This window comes from Rhipicephalus sanguineus, chromosome 2 (genome assembly GCF_013339695.2).
Source record: "Rhipicephalus sanguineus isolate Rsan-2018 chromosome 2, BIME_Rsan_1.4, whole genome shotgun sequence".
NCBI classification, from domain to species: domain Eukaryota; kingdom Metazoa; phylum Arthropoda; class Arachnida; order Ixodida; family Ixodidae; genus Rhipicephalus; species Rhipicephalus sanguineus.
The window spans coordinates 226,874,809-226,890,522 of record NC_051177.1 but is presented as its reverse complement, the minus strand read 5'-3'; positions in this window follow the sequence as shown (position 1 = coordinate 226,890,522).

Genomic DNA, 15,714 nt, shown 5'->3' with positions numbered 1-15,714 from the left:
GCAGAAGGCTTTCTCGTTGTGCTGACGGTAGACCCTGGTTTACGTCGAGAGTGCTCGTGAAGTCCTCGGTAGAATGGTCGCCAGACGAAAGTGAAGCCAATGTTGACGAACCCTGGGCGTCTGCAATTTCCTCAAAGTAGGCAATGGCGGTGCGTCTGGCAAGATGACGATATTCGTCACTGAAGTTCGTGACCAGCAGGTGAGCTCGTCTGTTGCTAGGCTGAATGATTCCTCGGGCAACGCAGATTTGTCGTGAAAGAAGGAACGACAAATTGGCCTCCGCAATTACAGCGTTTGACACGTCCTGTCCCAATTCCACAGTGACAATGAGACTGCTTCGAGGCGGCAGAGTCACAGAATCATCGGCAACACGTAATGCTGCTTCCGGTAATTGGATGTTGTCAGTTGTAGCATGAAAAGGTTCTTCGAATGACACAAGTAACTCACGGAGGTCAATGACTGAGCCGTACTCACGAAGAATGGATGACTGGCCGAGAGCACACAGGCAACACGAGGAAAGACCCTGTAAATGTCGACGCACGGATTCGAATACGTGACGTGCACATTCCAGTCGGCCTCACCAGATGGCCACCTGCCGTGCGCAACTGGGGTCCTTGCCACGGTGTGGTAACTTTCCTCAGTTCAGATGCAAGTGCGGCGCTCATAACAGAATAGTCGGCACCGGTGTCAACGAGGGCAGTGACAGCATGGTTGTCCACGCAGACGGCGATGTCGGCAGAAACGATCCTTTTACTGCCGGAAAACATTGAAAAACGGGAACGGTCGTCGTCGGGTCGTTGCGTCGAGGGAGGTTCTTTGAAAGTTCGTCGGTCAGCGACTTCACCCCCAGAAGTCGCGGCTCCTAGTTTCCCCTGCGAGGACTCGGAGACCGGCTACTGAAAGGAGCGTAAGACGACGAGGGCAAGGTAGGTGATGTAGACCGGCGAGGCGATGGCGATGTCGATTGGCGGCGCTCAACAGTCGAAGGAATTCGCTGGCCCGTGAGATACGCCTCGATTTCGCGGGGGCGCTCACCGTAGCGTGGGCATCGAGCATCAGGGTGGAAGCCGCGGAGACCTAGTTGACGGTACTTACAGTTGCGATACACGTGACCCGCTTCGCCGCAGTGGTAGCAGAGTCCGACGTGCGCCACACACTTGCCTTGCTAGCACTTTGTCTCAATGCAGACGGCAGATATGTGGGTGCGCTCGGAAACCTTGAACCGGGAGGCAGACTCGAAGCGGTGTCCTGGAATGGGTGCGTAGACTGGTCCATTGTCCGCATAGAGGGACCTGTTGCTCGTGGTGCAGAAGATCGCGGTGCCGCCGCATACGTCAGGACGGGGGCCTCAGGTATTGGTGGTGCGAGCGGCGCAAGAGGTGCGACCGCCTGCCTTATTTCTTGTCTGATTACGTCCGCGAGTGCAGTCACAGGTGGTTGGGCTCCTACTGTATGGAGTTGTCGCAGTTCGTCCCGCACGATACTTCGTATGAAGTCTGCGAGCGCCTGCCTCTCGCTGTCGGATCCGATGGAGCATGCAGTGGCCGTGATGTCGTTGCGTTCGTACTGTGACGACCGGTGCTGGAGAGTACGCTCCATCGTGGTTGCCTCACTGATGAACTCGGCCACAGTTGTCGGTGGATTGCGCACGAGTCCAGCGAAAAGCTGTTCTTTCACCTCACGCATCAAGTGCCGCACCTTCTTTTCCTCTGACATGGCAGGGTATGCGCGCCGGAAGAGTCGAAGCATGTCCTCAACAAACATTGAGACTCGCTCGTTCGGCCGCTGATTCCTGCACGAGATGGCTTGTTCAGCTCTCTCCTTCCTTTCGGCGTTGCGGTACGTGTCGCGGAGCTGCCGACTAAACTCTTGCCATGTCGCGAAGGAGCCCTCGTGGTTTTCGTACCACGTTTTCGCAGTCTTCCAATGCGAAGTAGACTCTCCGCAGCTTGCGAACTTCGTCCCATTCGTTGATGCTGGCAACCCGATCGAAGTGGTCGAGCCAGTCATCAACATCTTCGAAAATATCTCCATGGAATGGTCTTGGTGTCTGTGGCGCATGAAAAACATGCGCGACGGGAGAACAATGGGCATCGGTAGTTTGACTCGCCTGGCTTGTTGTCGGAGTCGTCATCTTTTCGAGTCTTGATGACAAGGGACCAAATTCGGGGGGTAATCCTCGCAGACGGCGGCTGCTTCTTGCTCTGGGAGATGTAGCTGTCGCCAAGGTGCTAGGAGTGACGGCCGACACTTGTGAGCCAAGGTACAGGTACCCAACGCCTCCACCAGTAATGTCGCGGGCGAAAGAAGACAGACAACCAGGAGTCTGTTTGTTTGTTTGTTTGCCCTGAGGAGACTGGCACATACCCACGAGGGGGATTGGCCACACTGACAATTATATATGAAACTTCAAAAAGCAAAAAATAAGCACGAAACGCGATGTAAATAAAAAAGGAAAGAGTTAAGAAGTTAACAAAGCCGCAGGATAACGATAGTCGACGTCTGCCCCGGAACCAGAGCAGCAAAAACGTTCTCTTCTTTCCCACACCCAAAACGTGTATGTGCCACAGCGGGATGGTATGTGTCAATATATTGTGAGCGCTGACTATATAGTTCATCTTCATCTGTAGAGAAACCATTGTAATCTTCATCTTCGTGTGTCACGCCGGCTGCGCCGCTTTGGACATTTCGATTACCGAACTGGGCGTCGTCTCATAAGTGGTGGAGAGTGCTGTGGTTCCCACATCCTCTTGCTCTACCGGTCACCCCTGGAACTCTGGTCTGGTCGACGGTTGTGCTCGCAAACGACAGTGATGGCACAAAACAACGCCTCCGCTGCCGCAACCACTTCTGCTCAGACAGTTGGGCCTAACTACACAGTGAGTACGTCGCAACGAGACCCTCCGGTATTTTCCGGCCTTCGCGGTGAGGACGTCGAGGAGTGGCTCGACAATTATGACAGAACCAGTGTTTGTAATTATTGGGACGAGGCCTGGTTCTACCATCATGAAAGTGACTTTCCTGATTGGGCAGCCTTCACGGCGCAACTCCGTCAGATATTTGGTACATCTGCAGGACGCTCTGAGGTAGCGAAACAGAAGCTCGCAAACCACATCCAAGGGCCCGACGAATCATATACGTCGTATATTGAAGACGTTCTGGCTCTCTGTCGCCGTGCCCAAAGTGACATGACGGAGGCCGATCGCATCCGTCACATACTAAAAGGCGTGAACTCTGTGGCCTTCAATGCTCTCGTCATTCAGAGCTCAAATACAGTTCAGGACATATTCACCACATGCCAACGCCTGGACGTGCTCTATTCCATGCGCCTTCCACACGCCTCCTCTGACGCTCGTTTTGCTGGAAAACATGAATTGCGAGCCCTGATCCGCACCATTGTCAGAGAGGAACTTCACGGTCTTGTTCCGGGCAACACAGCCACTTCGCCTGTCCGCTCTCCTCCTCCCAACCTGCGTGAAATTATCAAGGACGAACTGGCATCGATGACAAGTGTCGCACATGCCCCGTCTTCTGTGCCCTTTCGCATGCCTTCGTACGCAAAAGTTGCATCACGGGCCCCTGCACCAATCTCATCTGCGCCTGGGACGTTGGGTGCGACCATTTGGCGTCGATGGCAGCACAGGCACCAGTGCAACCACACTACTCTACCTGGCGTCCTTCGCGCCCCGTCTGTTTCTACTGTGGCATACGGGGCAATATATCCCGTTTCTGCCGCCGCCGTCAGCAGGATGAACGACGTGGCTATTCTGCTTATGAAAGAGACATTGCCCCAAGATCTGATGCCTACGCTCCAGCACCGTATCCACCCTCCTCACGTCGGTCGGCCTCACCTCCACTGTCCCAAGCCATGCCTCGTCCTTCTCGTTCACCTCGCCGCCGTTCTCTGTCACCATTTCGGCGTACGACATCACCCTTGCGTCCTGCTCCCATCTCTCTGGACAGCCACTCGGAAAAGTAGAAGCTGCAGTTTTTGGAGGGGAAACTGCTCGTTATCAAAACGTCACAATTCCTCCGTCTCGCCCAGCAAATTTACTGCCTGTTTGTGTGGAAGGTGTTTGTGATGACGCCCTTGTAGACACTGGAGCCGCAATTTCAGTCATTAACCGCGAATTGTGTTTTCGTCTACGGAAAGTGCAAACTCCTTATGTCGGTCCCATTTTATGCGGCGCTAATGACAATCCGATTTGCCTGACCGGACAGTGTACTGCGCGCGTTCTCATCGACGGAGTCCGCCATCATGTACAGCTGGCTGTGCTTTCTTCATGCGCTCATCAGATAATCTTAGGCTGGGACTTCCTATCGGCTTCGTCGGCTGTCATTTCGTGCGGTCGTATTACGGACACTGAGCTTTCTTCTGCTGCCGATTTTTCACCGCCCAACCTTGTCACAGCTGCGGATTTTCTCCTGCCTTCAGGGCAAGAACGTGTACTTACGATCAGGTCACGAGACGTTATAGATGGCGACGCGGTGGTTATACCTTGCCAGCGCTGTATTTCTCGAGGCATCGCCATCGCATCTTGTCTAGTGCGGTTCACACGTGGTTATGCAAGCATCACCGCCTACAACACGACGCCAGAAGCTCTACTGCTGCCAGAGGGGACTACTGTTGCCAGCATTACCGAAGAAGCACCGGTATTTGTCGTCACTGTTTCAACTGACTCGTCATTTCCACAGTGTACGCTCGCGGAAGGTTCATCGCGTGCTGTAAAGGCCACTTTGACTACAGATCTCAATCCGACCCAGACTGATGCCTTGCTGACCATATTAATGAAACAACACTTGCTTTGACGTTTGTTCCGATGGCCTGGGTCAAACAACAGTGGCCGCTCATCGCATCGACACAGACGGATCTCGTGTCATTCGTCGCCGCCCTTACCGTGTATCAGCTTCTGAACGCAAAGTTATAAAAGAACAAGTGAACGACATGCTCGCACGCAACATTATCAGGCCTTCCGCAAGCCCGTGGCCTTCTCCTGTTGTGCTCGTTAAAAAAAAGGATGGCTCGGTGCGATTTTGCGTTGATTATAGAGCGCTGAACAATATTACTCGTAAGGACGTCTATCCTATACCTCGGATCGACGACGCTCTTGATACTTTACAAGGTGCCGAGTACTTTTCGAGCCTCGACTTGCGCTCTGGGTATTGGCAGATCCCGATGCACGAGTCCGATAAAGAGAAGACGGCATTTGCCACACCTGATGGACTCTTTGAATTCAATGTAATGCCTTTTGGCCTCTGCAATGCCCCAGCCACATTCGAACGAATGATAGATACGGTACTGCGTGGATTAAAATAGAAGACCTGCCTTTGCTACCTGGACGACATCGTCATCTTTTCGTCCAGCTTCTCACAGCACCTGGAACTGCTAGACGAAGTTCTGACCTGTCTAGCTAAGGCCGGTCTCCAGCTAAACACTAAGTGTCGGTTTGCCAGCCGCAGCATCAAGGTATTAGGTCACGTTGTCAGCAGACATGGCATTGAGCCCGATCCCGACAAGGTTGCTGCAGTACTGCACTTTCCTACACCAACTACACCTAAAGACCTTCGCAGCTTCCTCGGCTTAGCGTCGTGCTTCCGCCGCTTTGTGCGTGATTTCGCCACTATTGCACCTCCTTTGCACAAGCTTTTGACCACGAGCGCACCTTTTGTCTGGTCGGATGAATGCGAGGCCGCTTTTCACACTCTCAAGCAATGCCTCACATCGCGGCAAGTGCTTCGGCATTTCGACCCTGCAGCGTCTACTGTCCTACACACTGACGCAAGTGGACATGGCATCGGTGCCGTCCTGCTGCAGCGGAAGAACAAGTCGTGGCCGGCGCGAGCCGCACTCTTTCTCCTGCTGAGCGAAATTACAGCATCACCGCACAAGAATGCCTCGCCGTCGTGTGATCCGTACAAAAATTGCGCCCTTATTTATACGGCCGGCATTTCACAATCGTCACTGACCATCATGCTCTGTGTTGGTTATCGTCTCTCAAGAATTTGTCGGGATGCCTTGGCCGTTGGGTACTGCGTTTGCAAGAGTATGACTACAGTGTCACATATAGGTCGGGTCGGCAACACCAAGATGCTGACGCTTTGTCGCGGTGCCCGCTTTCGCCAAGCGCCCAAGTGTCGCCTTCAATCTGTCCATCACCGACCAGTCAAGTGACCAAGCAGACCGCCGGTAGTCCGAAAGAGTCCGTTGCCTCAGTGGACTTTCTTTCATCCACAGATCTCACCTCGCTCCAACATGCAGACACATACTACCGCACAATCATCGATCGGCTTACTGGCTTATCCCGTGCCCCCAACAGCCGCTTAAGACGATAGCTTGAACGTTTTAATTTTCGAGATGGAACGCTATGTAGGCAAATTCACCACCCTCTCGGTAACCAATGGGTTCTAGTCGTCCCTCGTTCACTTCGTCTCCAGGTTTTACAAGCCCTGCACGACTACGCGACAGCTGGCCACTTGAGTTTTCACAAGGTCTACGAGCGCATCAAAACTCGGTGCTTTTGGCCTGGCCTCTCAACAAGTGTGGCCAAGTACGTCGGTTCCTGCGCGTCATGCCAACACCGAAAACGTACCACATCTCTTCCCGCGGGCCCTTTACAACCTCTGCCGTGCCCGTCCGCTCCCTTTGACTTCGTGGGCATCGACTTATACGGATCCCTCCCGCTTACGCCAGCCGGTCACCGCTGGATTGTTACTGCCGTGAACCACCTAACTCGCTACGCGGAGGCGGCAGCTCTTCCCTCTGGTGCTACCTCGGAAGTAGCCGATTTTGTCCTGCGCGCCATTATTTTGCGCCACGGCGCCCCTCGTGTTCTCCTTAGTGACCGTGGCAAGACATTTCTTTCCCATGTTCTTGCTGAAGTCTTCCAGGCCTCTAACACCGTCCATAAGACCACATCAGCATATCATTCGCAAACAAATGGTCTAACAGAGCGTTTTCAACGAACTTTGTCCGACATGATATCCATGTATGTTCAGCCAGATCACAAAAACTGGGACACTGTACTCCCTTTCGTCACGTTTGCATATATTATTGCCATAAAACGCACGACAAATTACAGCCCGTTTTTCCTCGTGTTTGCCCGTGAACCGACTTTTGTTCTGGACACCACATTTTTATCCACGCCCTCTGTTCCATCTTCGTCCCTTCCAGAAGAGTTCGCTGCTCGCGTCGCCCGCTGCCGTGAAATTGCCCGCGCCAACACTACTACCATTCAGGACAAGAGGAAAGTCGGTTTTGACGCGAAACGTCGAGTTGTTTCGTTCCGTCCAGGCGACGAAGTCCTCCTGTGGACACCTGTTCGTACCCCTGGGCTCTGCGAAAAATTTCTTCATAGATATCTCGGTCCATACACCGTGCTGGAAAGGACATCTGCCGTGAACTATCGCGTCGCTCCAGCCAGCGCAGCTGCTGATCGTCGTCGCCGCAGCACCGAGATCGCTCATGTCTCTCGCCTCAAACCATATCGGCGATGCGCACAGCGCCGACCACACCATCTGCCGCCATGGCTCGGAAGCGCTTGCGGGGCCCGGCGAACAGTGTTTCAGCGAGCGTCTACGCGAGTGCACGGATGGATGTGTTTTTCAACGTGATTTAACCATTTAACGACTCTCTCGGGCTTCAGCGATGTCGAAAAATAACTTCTGCGTTGTCGGCTGCTCAAACACATACAAAAACTCGACAGGAACGTACTTTTACAAGTTTCCGGTGCTATTTCATGAGCGAGAGCGACGGCGACGGTCGATTGCGGCTGTCCGACGCAAAAGGTAAGCAATCGCGCTTTGTTTAGGCAGTGTTAGAACGATTACCGTGTTTTTATTTCTCCATTTATGTCGCTACGTCTTCAGGGAACGCTACTACGTTTACATTTGGTCGCCTCGCCTGCATTGTATATGGTACAATGCACATGAGGTTGTTATCACTGATAAGACGCGATGCCTAGGCTCTCTTGAAAAACGAATGGCGCGAAGCGCTATGCCAGAGAATGTGGGGCAGGTGGCGGCTCCTTTACAAAAGCGCCGTGGAATCACACGTGTGCTGCACGAAATGGGCTGCATTCTACCTAATGATGGCACTGGAATGCGATCACCGGTGCAGAATGTTGGCTGTGCGCTCGCCTCAACTGTATGCATATTGGCTGTAAAACATGGCACCTGTTCACACTGAAGGCTTTTTACAGGACATTCAACCGATTCAACCTCCCTTTGAATGCTTCGTAACATGACTTCATGCTAATAAAAAACACCCTTGATGTATCCCACTAATACTCATTCGCTTTACACAAGCTGTGTTATGAGTGGGGCCATAGGCGTGCTCACGGGGCGTGGGGGCTTTCCTATTTGCCTAAGAGGGGGGGGGGGAGGCTCAAAATCTGCCCCTTGCATTAACTTAGTGGGGCCTGGGGGCGCTGAGATGATCCTTTGCCCCCCCCCCCCCCCCCCCTTTGATGGGGAACCCTGCGCACGCCTGAGTGGAGCCGATTATGGAACTTACGTGTTTTCTTTTCTTTATTCTTACTGGTGGTGCTAGCTACTGGTTGCTGTTTTCTTTAGCATGTAATTGGTGAGTATATGTTGATGCTGCTTCATTGTAGTTATATCACACCTGAAAAAAATTTTGCATGCCCAATGCGTGGGGTCGATCCTCAAAGTTTCGTGTGTTTTTGAGATAAGCTTCTCGGCCCTTCTGCGCCGTTGAGCGGCATTTGCGCTATCCTTCTCCATGGCGTTACCCACCTGCAAACGCCAGTCAGAGGCGCTATCGAGCGGCTTCAGCGCAGTGTCAGAAGGCGAAGAGCTGCGCGCGCGCCGGCGCCAGTGTGTCTGGCGAGGCTAGACGCCACTCCTCCCGAACGTGCAGACCAGCAGCGGCGAGCCGCGCGCGAGTGGCGGAGTCTGCGCGCGCGCCGGCGCCAGTCTGTCTGGCGCGGCTAAGACGCCACTCCTCCTGAAGGCGCACGCCAGAACAAGCCTCATCCATCAGAGAAACCGACATTTTGTGCCAGAACTGTTTCAACCGCTTCAAACAGATCGCCGTAGAGTCTCTGGATGCATCTCATTCTGACTAAAATTTTGCTCCCGAACAAATTGCTGTCGAAGAGCTAAACGTATTCGTGAAGACAACAAAATATATTTTTTTTTCAGCGAAATTACAGGGGGTCGACGGACATGCACCGACGTTGTTCTCTGAAGACACCCAGCAAATACGTAGCCAAGCTGCTATGACAAGCTAGGTGACCACCAGCTCCGCAGTGACTCAGTCCCGCGCCACTAGCGCAAGCTGTCGAGATATTTTTTCGCAAGTTTATTGTGCTGGTTTCAAAGTTTTACTAACGCTGACCCTTCGCGTGGCCGCACCCGTGAAATCCGTGCGCCGGCACGACAGCGCTTTCTCAAAATCTACTATATAAACACATGGCACGTAAACGAAGCTACTGTGTCGAGAAAAAACGTTGGTTCATGCGCCAACGCATGCAGGCATTAGTGATCGGCACGTTGTAAAGAAAGCGGTGTACTTACGATGAGCTCCACTTCGTAAGAAAGCTTGTTGACGCTTGTCTGTGCCAAACACTTGGCGCGTATAGTGACATTGTCGTCCCACACAGCTGTTACATCGGACACATGTCCACTATTATAAAGCGCGGCTCCTTTGCGCACACTATCGCCGCAAAAGCAATTATCAGGGACGCGCACAAGCGGCAAATCGCACGCGCGCACTTCCGTCATGCTTGCAGTGAAAGGAGGCGTCCGCTACGCGACCCGCATATGGTTCCAACGGCCGCCGCTACGCGACTTTCAGTGGCGCCCCTATAGCCGCTGCGCATCGCGGATATTCGGCGTTCCTACCCTTAACCTGCTGCCCGCTTTCGCGAAGGGGGAAAATAGTGTGAGCGCTGACTATATAGTTCATCGTCATCTGTACAGAAACCATTGTAATCATCATCTTCGTTTGTCACGTGGGCTGCGCCGCTTTGGACATTTAAATATAACCGTTCGAGTACCGAACTGGGCGTCGTCTCATTATATATATATATATATGTATATTGTTACGGGGAAAAGGCATCTGAGAAATATGTTTACTATCGACAAAACAGGCAGGCATACAAGATGGAACCCAGTCTGCACGAGAGCTCAGACTTCGTCTTCTTCCCTATCGAGTTTCGAGTTATCTGTGGCGCCGCGTAGCATCACACCCGGCGGCGAAGGCACCGTCTCGGTGCTCGGTTGGTCCGAGTGGTATCGCTTCAGCCGAGAGACGTGGACAACGTCAGAACACGAGCGCGCGCTGGTGCTGTGAAGTGGCTCAATTTCATAGGTCACGTCGGTAACTTGGCGCACGACACGGTACGAACCCGAGTATGGCGAAGTCAGCTTTTCGCACAGGCCAACTCGCCGTGATGGCGTGCTGAGAAGGACCGTGTCACCACGCTGGAAGTTGACATCGCGGTGGCGGGCATTGTAGAGCAGTCGTTGGCGGTCTTGCGAATCACTAAGACGCAGGCGAGCAATTTCACGTGCCTGTAGAGCTCTAGAGATAACATCGCGGGCGTAGTCCGATGTGTGGGTAACAGTAGGAAGGAGCGTGTCAAAAAGTAGCGTGGGTTCTCGTCCATACATGAGAAAAAAAGGCGAGAAACCTGCAGTATCATGTCGGGACGTATTATAGGAAAATGTCACAAATGGCAGGACCGCGTCCCAGTCACGATGGTCGGGGGAAACGTACATGGCGAGCATTTCTGTGATAGTTCGATTTAGCCGTTCGGTGAGCCCGTTGGTTTGAGGGTGATAGGCTGTTGTGAACTTGTGTCTTGTAGCGCAAGAATGCAATACGTCTTGTATAACCTGGGATAGGAAGTAGCGACCCCGATCGGTAAGTAGTTGTCGAGGGGCGCCGTGATGTAGTATGACGTCTTCTAGGAGAAAGTCGGCGACGTCGGTTGCACAACTGGCAGGAAGGGCCCGCGTGATGGCATACCGAGTGGTGTAGTCCGTGGCGACTGCTATCCACTTGTTCCCACTGACCGATAAAGGGAAAGGTCCAAGTAGGTCAAGACCTACCCTATAAAATGGTTCCGATGGTATCTGAATGAGCTGAAGGCGTCCCGCTGGAAGGGTTGTTGGCTTTTTGCGGTGCTGACAGGATTTACAAGAAGGGACGTAACGGTGGACGGATCGGTACATACCAGGCCAAAAGAAGCGACGTCGAAGACGGTCATAAGTTCTTGAGACCCCTAGTGACCAGCCATTGGGATGTCATGTACTGCGCGAGGACAGTCTGATGCATATGTTAGGGTATGACCAGTAGCAGCTCAGGTCCGTCAGGATGCATGCTGTAGCGATATAATACGCCGTCTCGGAGCAGGAACATACGGAGAGACGGAGGAGTTGTGGGACCAGTCAGCCGAAGGATGATATCTCTCAAGTGAGGATCACGACGTTGCTCATCTCCGATGTTGCCGAAGGCGGACAGTGCCAACACGCAAGTAGACTCGCCGCTCTCAGAAACGTCCGGTGGGTCGACTGGATGACGCGACAAGCAGTCGGCATCTTCATGGTGGCGGCCCGATTTGTAAACGACTGTGTACGAATATTCTTGTAGCCGTAGAGCCCACCGGCCGAGACGTCCACTAGGATCTTTTAAGGACGACAGCCAGCATAAGGCGCGATGGTCAGTTACAACTGTGAATGGCCGTCCATACAAATATGGCCGAAATTTACCCACTGCCCAGACGAGCGCAAGGCATTCGCGTTCAGTGATGGAGTAATTTCGTTCCGCTGGCGATAAGAGGCGGCTAGCGTATGCGATGACGCGCTCGCAGCCATGCTGTCTTTGTGCCAAAACTGCTCCGATTCCATGGCCACTTGCGTCGGTGCGCACTTCGGTTGGAGCGGACATATCAAAGTGGCCGAGAATCGGTGGCGTCGTAAGTCTGGTGGTCAGTTCAGCGAATGCTCTAGCTTGTTCATGTCCTCACACAAAAGTCACATCTTTCTTCAGTAGTTCCGTGAGTGGGCGCGCGACGTGAGCGAAATTCTGCACAAATCTGCGAAAGTAGGAGCAGAGGCCCAGAAAGCTCCGAACGTCGTTCGCGGAGGTCGGCAGAGGGAAATCTTTGACTGCGCGGATTTTCTCAGGGTCGGGACGAACAGCAGAAGAATCAACAAGGTGACCGAGGACAGTGAGTTGGCGGCGGCCGAAGTGACATTTCGACGAGTTTAACTGAAGCCCTGCCTTGTGGAAAACAGAAAGAATGGTCGAGAGACGCTCGAGGTAGGTTTCGAAAGTCGGTGAGAAGACAATGACGTCATCAAGGTAACACAAGCAGATTAACCAATTAAAACCGTGAAGGAGAGCGTGCATCAATCGTTCGAATGAAGCTGGGGCATTGCATAACCCGAACGGCATTACTTTAAACTGATAGAGTCCGTCGGGAGTTATGAACGCTGTCTTTTCATGGTCCACGTCATCAACTGCTATCTGCCAGTAGCCGGAACGGAGGTCGATGGAAGAAAAATAATTTGCTCCACTAAGGCAGTCAAGGGCGTCATCTATACGTGGCAGGGGATACACGTCTTTTTTCGTTACCTTGTTAAGATTCCGGTAGTCGACACAGAAACACCAGCTGTTATCTTTCTTTTTGACGAGGACGACAGGCGAAGCCCAGGGGCTTGAAGAAGGCTCAATGATGTTCCGAGCAAGCATCTTGTCAACTTCCTTCTGGATCACGTGGCGTTCGGTGGAGGATATCTGATAGGGCCGCCGATGTACCGGAATTGCATCGCCGGTGTTAATCCGATGCTTTACGACGGTCGTTTGGCCTAGTGGTCGGTCGTGGAGATCAAAGATGTCTTGATACGACGCAAGAAGGCCACGAAGCGCGTGCACATGCTCGGCAGGGAGATCAGATGCGATCATTTTCGTTATGCCATCTCGTGTAGTGCCCAACTCAAGACTGGCAGGTGAAGGTGTATCCTCTGTTAAGGCGGAAATTTGGTAGTCGCCGGCCGGGGCAAGTGTTGCAAGGCATATTCCTCGGGGCAGTACTTGCGAGCAAAGTCCAAAGTTCACAATAGGGAGACGTGCCACGTTGTCCTTCATAGTGATAATCGTGTGCGGGAACGTTGCATTGAACGAAGAGAGGTCGGTAGCGTTAGGTGACACGACATAATCTCCGTCGGCCACAGGCGGATCGGAAGAGACGTCCATATACGTCACAGCTCGACAGAATAGGCGAATGTACTCGACGAAGCATAGCCTTGGCGGCGCAGGAGCAGGAGGGTCAACGGCTTGTGGCAGAGCGAGTTGAACAACACCAGCAGAACAGTCAATTAGGGCGGAATGCTCCGACAGAAAATCTAATCCCAGAATGATGTCATGTGGGCAGTGGTCCAGGACGTAAAACAGAACAGAAGGATGACATCCAGCCACAGTGACGCGGGCGGCACACATCCCAGTGACAGCTGACGTTGCTCCATCGGCTACTCGGACCACGGTGATAGGAGCAGGCGTAAGCACTTTCTTTAGCCGAGCACGAAGACTAGAGTTCATTACTGATATGTGAGCGCCAGTGTCAATGAGTGCTATTGCAGGTGTGCCGTCTACATTTACGTTGATCAAGTTCTTGTGTCCGGTTAGCGTGCGCAGAGGAATTTCGGGTCGGGTCGGGGTCGTCAAGGCAGGCTCACCTCTAGGAGCTGCGCCCGTTAGTTTTCCGAGGACTGGTGGTGGTAGGAGGGAGAGGGTGTGGCGCCACGTAGCAATATATATATATATATATATATATATATATATATATATATATATATATATATATATATATATATATATATATATATATATATATATATATATATATACCCCTCCGACGATCACTTTTAAGATGTCCGCGGCCTGCATATCTTTCCCTCTATTAACGTATTCCTCCCGACCAGGCAGCGCCTCGTGGCTCCGGCGGTGCGGTGTGGGGAAAAAAGAGCTTTTTAAAGAAGTTAAGCCTTTAACTACTTAGTGCCCCGTGGACGTCTCGTCCCGGGAAAAAAAATAAAAAAAAATAAAAAAAGAGCTTTATTAAGAAGTTAAGCCTTTAACTACTCAGTGCCCCGTGGACGTCTCGTCCCTGGTGCGGTGTGGGAAAAAGGAGCTTTATCAAGAAGTTAAGCCTTTAACTACTCAGTGCCACGTTGACGTCTCGTCCGCGAAAGGGGGGCCCACCGCGTATTGCCGCAGAGGCTAGCAGGCGGGCGCAATGTCAATTTTGGCCCGCTCCTGGATTCCGCAGTCGGGGGCTCCTGATTGTGCACAAGGGTGCTGTGGGACATGTCATGCTTGTCACAATTGATTGGTTAGTAAGATAGAAACAGAAACAGGTGACAGCTGTACTTAGAAAGAGTAGTTACACTTGGAAGTATTTTCAGTTGTCCAGTGACCGTCGCAGCTGCAGTGCCGTGAATTCTTCAGTTATTATTGTCATTATTGCCGTTATTGTTTTCTAATGCTTTAATTGCTGCAAGTGTACCCGGATTCTCATTTATTCCTCTTTCGAGGGTGTTAAATCGGTGGATGAGGTATGACTCTCGTTGTTCACGTTCTCGGTTTGATTTAAATCCCGTTTCTAAGAGTGTTACTGATAGTTTGTCGAATGCATGGTCGGGAAGGTTGAGATGTTTTGATAGAGGTAGACTTGGGGCTGATTTCGCATGGGCTCTGTGATTATTGAAACGAATCCTAAATGGTGTTTCTGTTTGTCCGATGTACTGCATACTGCACACGTTGCATTCGAGTAGGTATACCACATTAGAGGAATCGCATGTCAGGTTTCCTCGTATGTTAATCGAAAACTTGGAGTGTGTGCTGGTTACCTTGTCTGTTTCTCGCATCGCTTTACATACAAGGCATCGTGACTTTAAACAAGGTCGGCATGAATTATTAGGGGGTGAAGTATTGATCTGAGAGTGCACAAGTGTGTCTTTGAGGTTGCGTGGTCGTCGGTAAACGACGCCAGGGGCGGATGGAAATGCGCGTTTCAGACGTTCACTTTGTTCCAGAATGTTGTAATGTCGTTTAAGGATTTTGTTTACATTGGGAAAGTTCGTGCTGTAAGTTAGGCAGAGGTTTGTCCGTTGCGGGTCTTGTTGCGGTGGTCGCTTCGTAAGTAAGTCATCACGCTTCAGTTTTCTAGCTTTTTGAACGGCGTCATCAATTACATGTGGGGGGTATTTTTGTTTATCGAGCATAAGTTTTAGCCTCTGTGAGTTCGTGTCAAAATCAGCGTCTTTTGAGCAGATTCGCTTAAACCGGTGAGCCTGGCTGTATGGAATACTGTTTTTACAGTGGTGCGGGTGATCGCTCTGGTAATGGAGGTATTGTTGTCGATCCGTTGGTTTGCGGTATAGGGTTGTAGAAAGTTTGTTTTGTTCTATCGTTACGGTGACGTCAAGAAAATTTACGGTTGCTTGCGAGTAGGTGTGTGTGAAGTGTATGTTTGGGTGTACAGCGTTGTAAGTGTCGATAAAGTTGAGAAGTTCATCCTTGCTGTGGGTCCAAATAAGAAAGATGTCGTCTATGTATCTTCTGTATAAAGAGTGGTTTCAAGGAACTTTGTGCAAGGAATTCGGATTCTAGCTTTCCCATAAATATGTTGGCATAGTTGGGTGCCATTTTGGCGCCCATAGCGGTCCCGCTAATTTGTCGAAAAT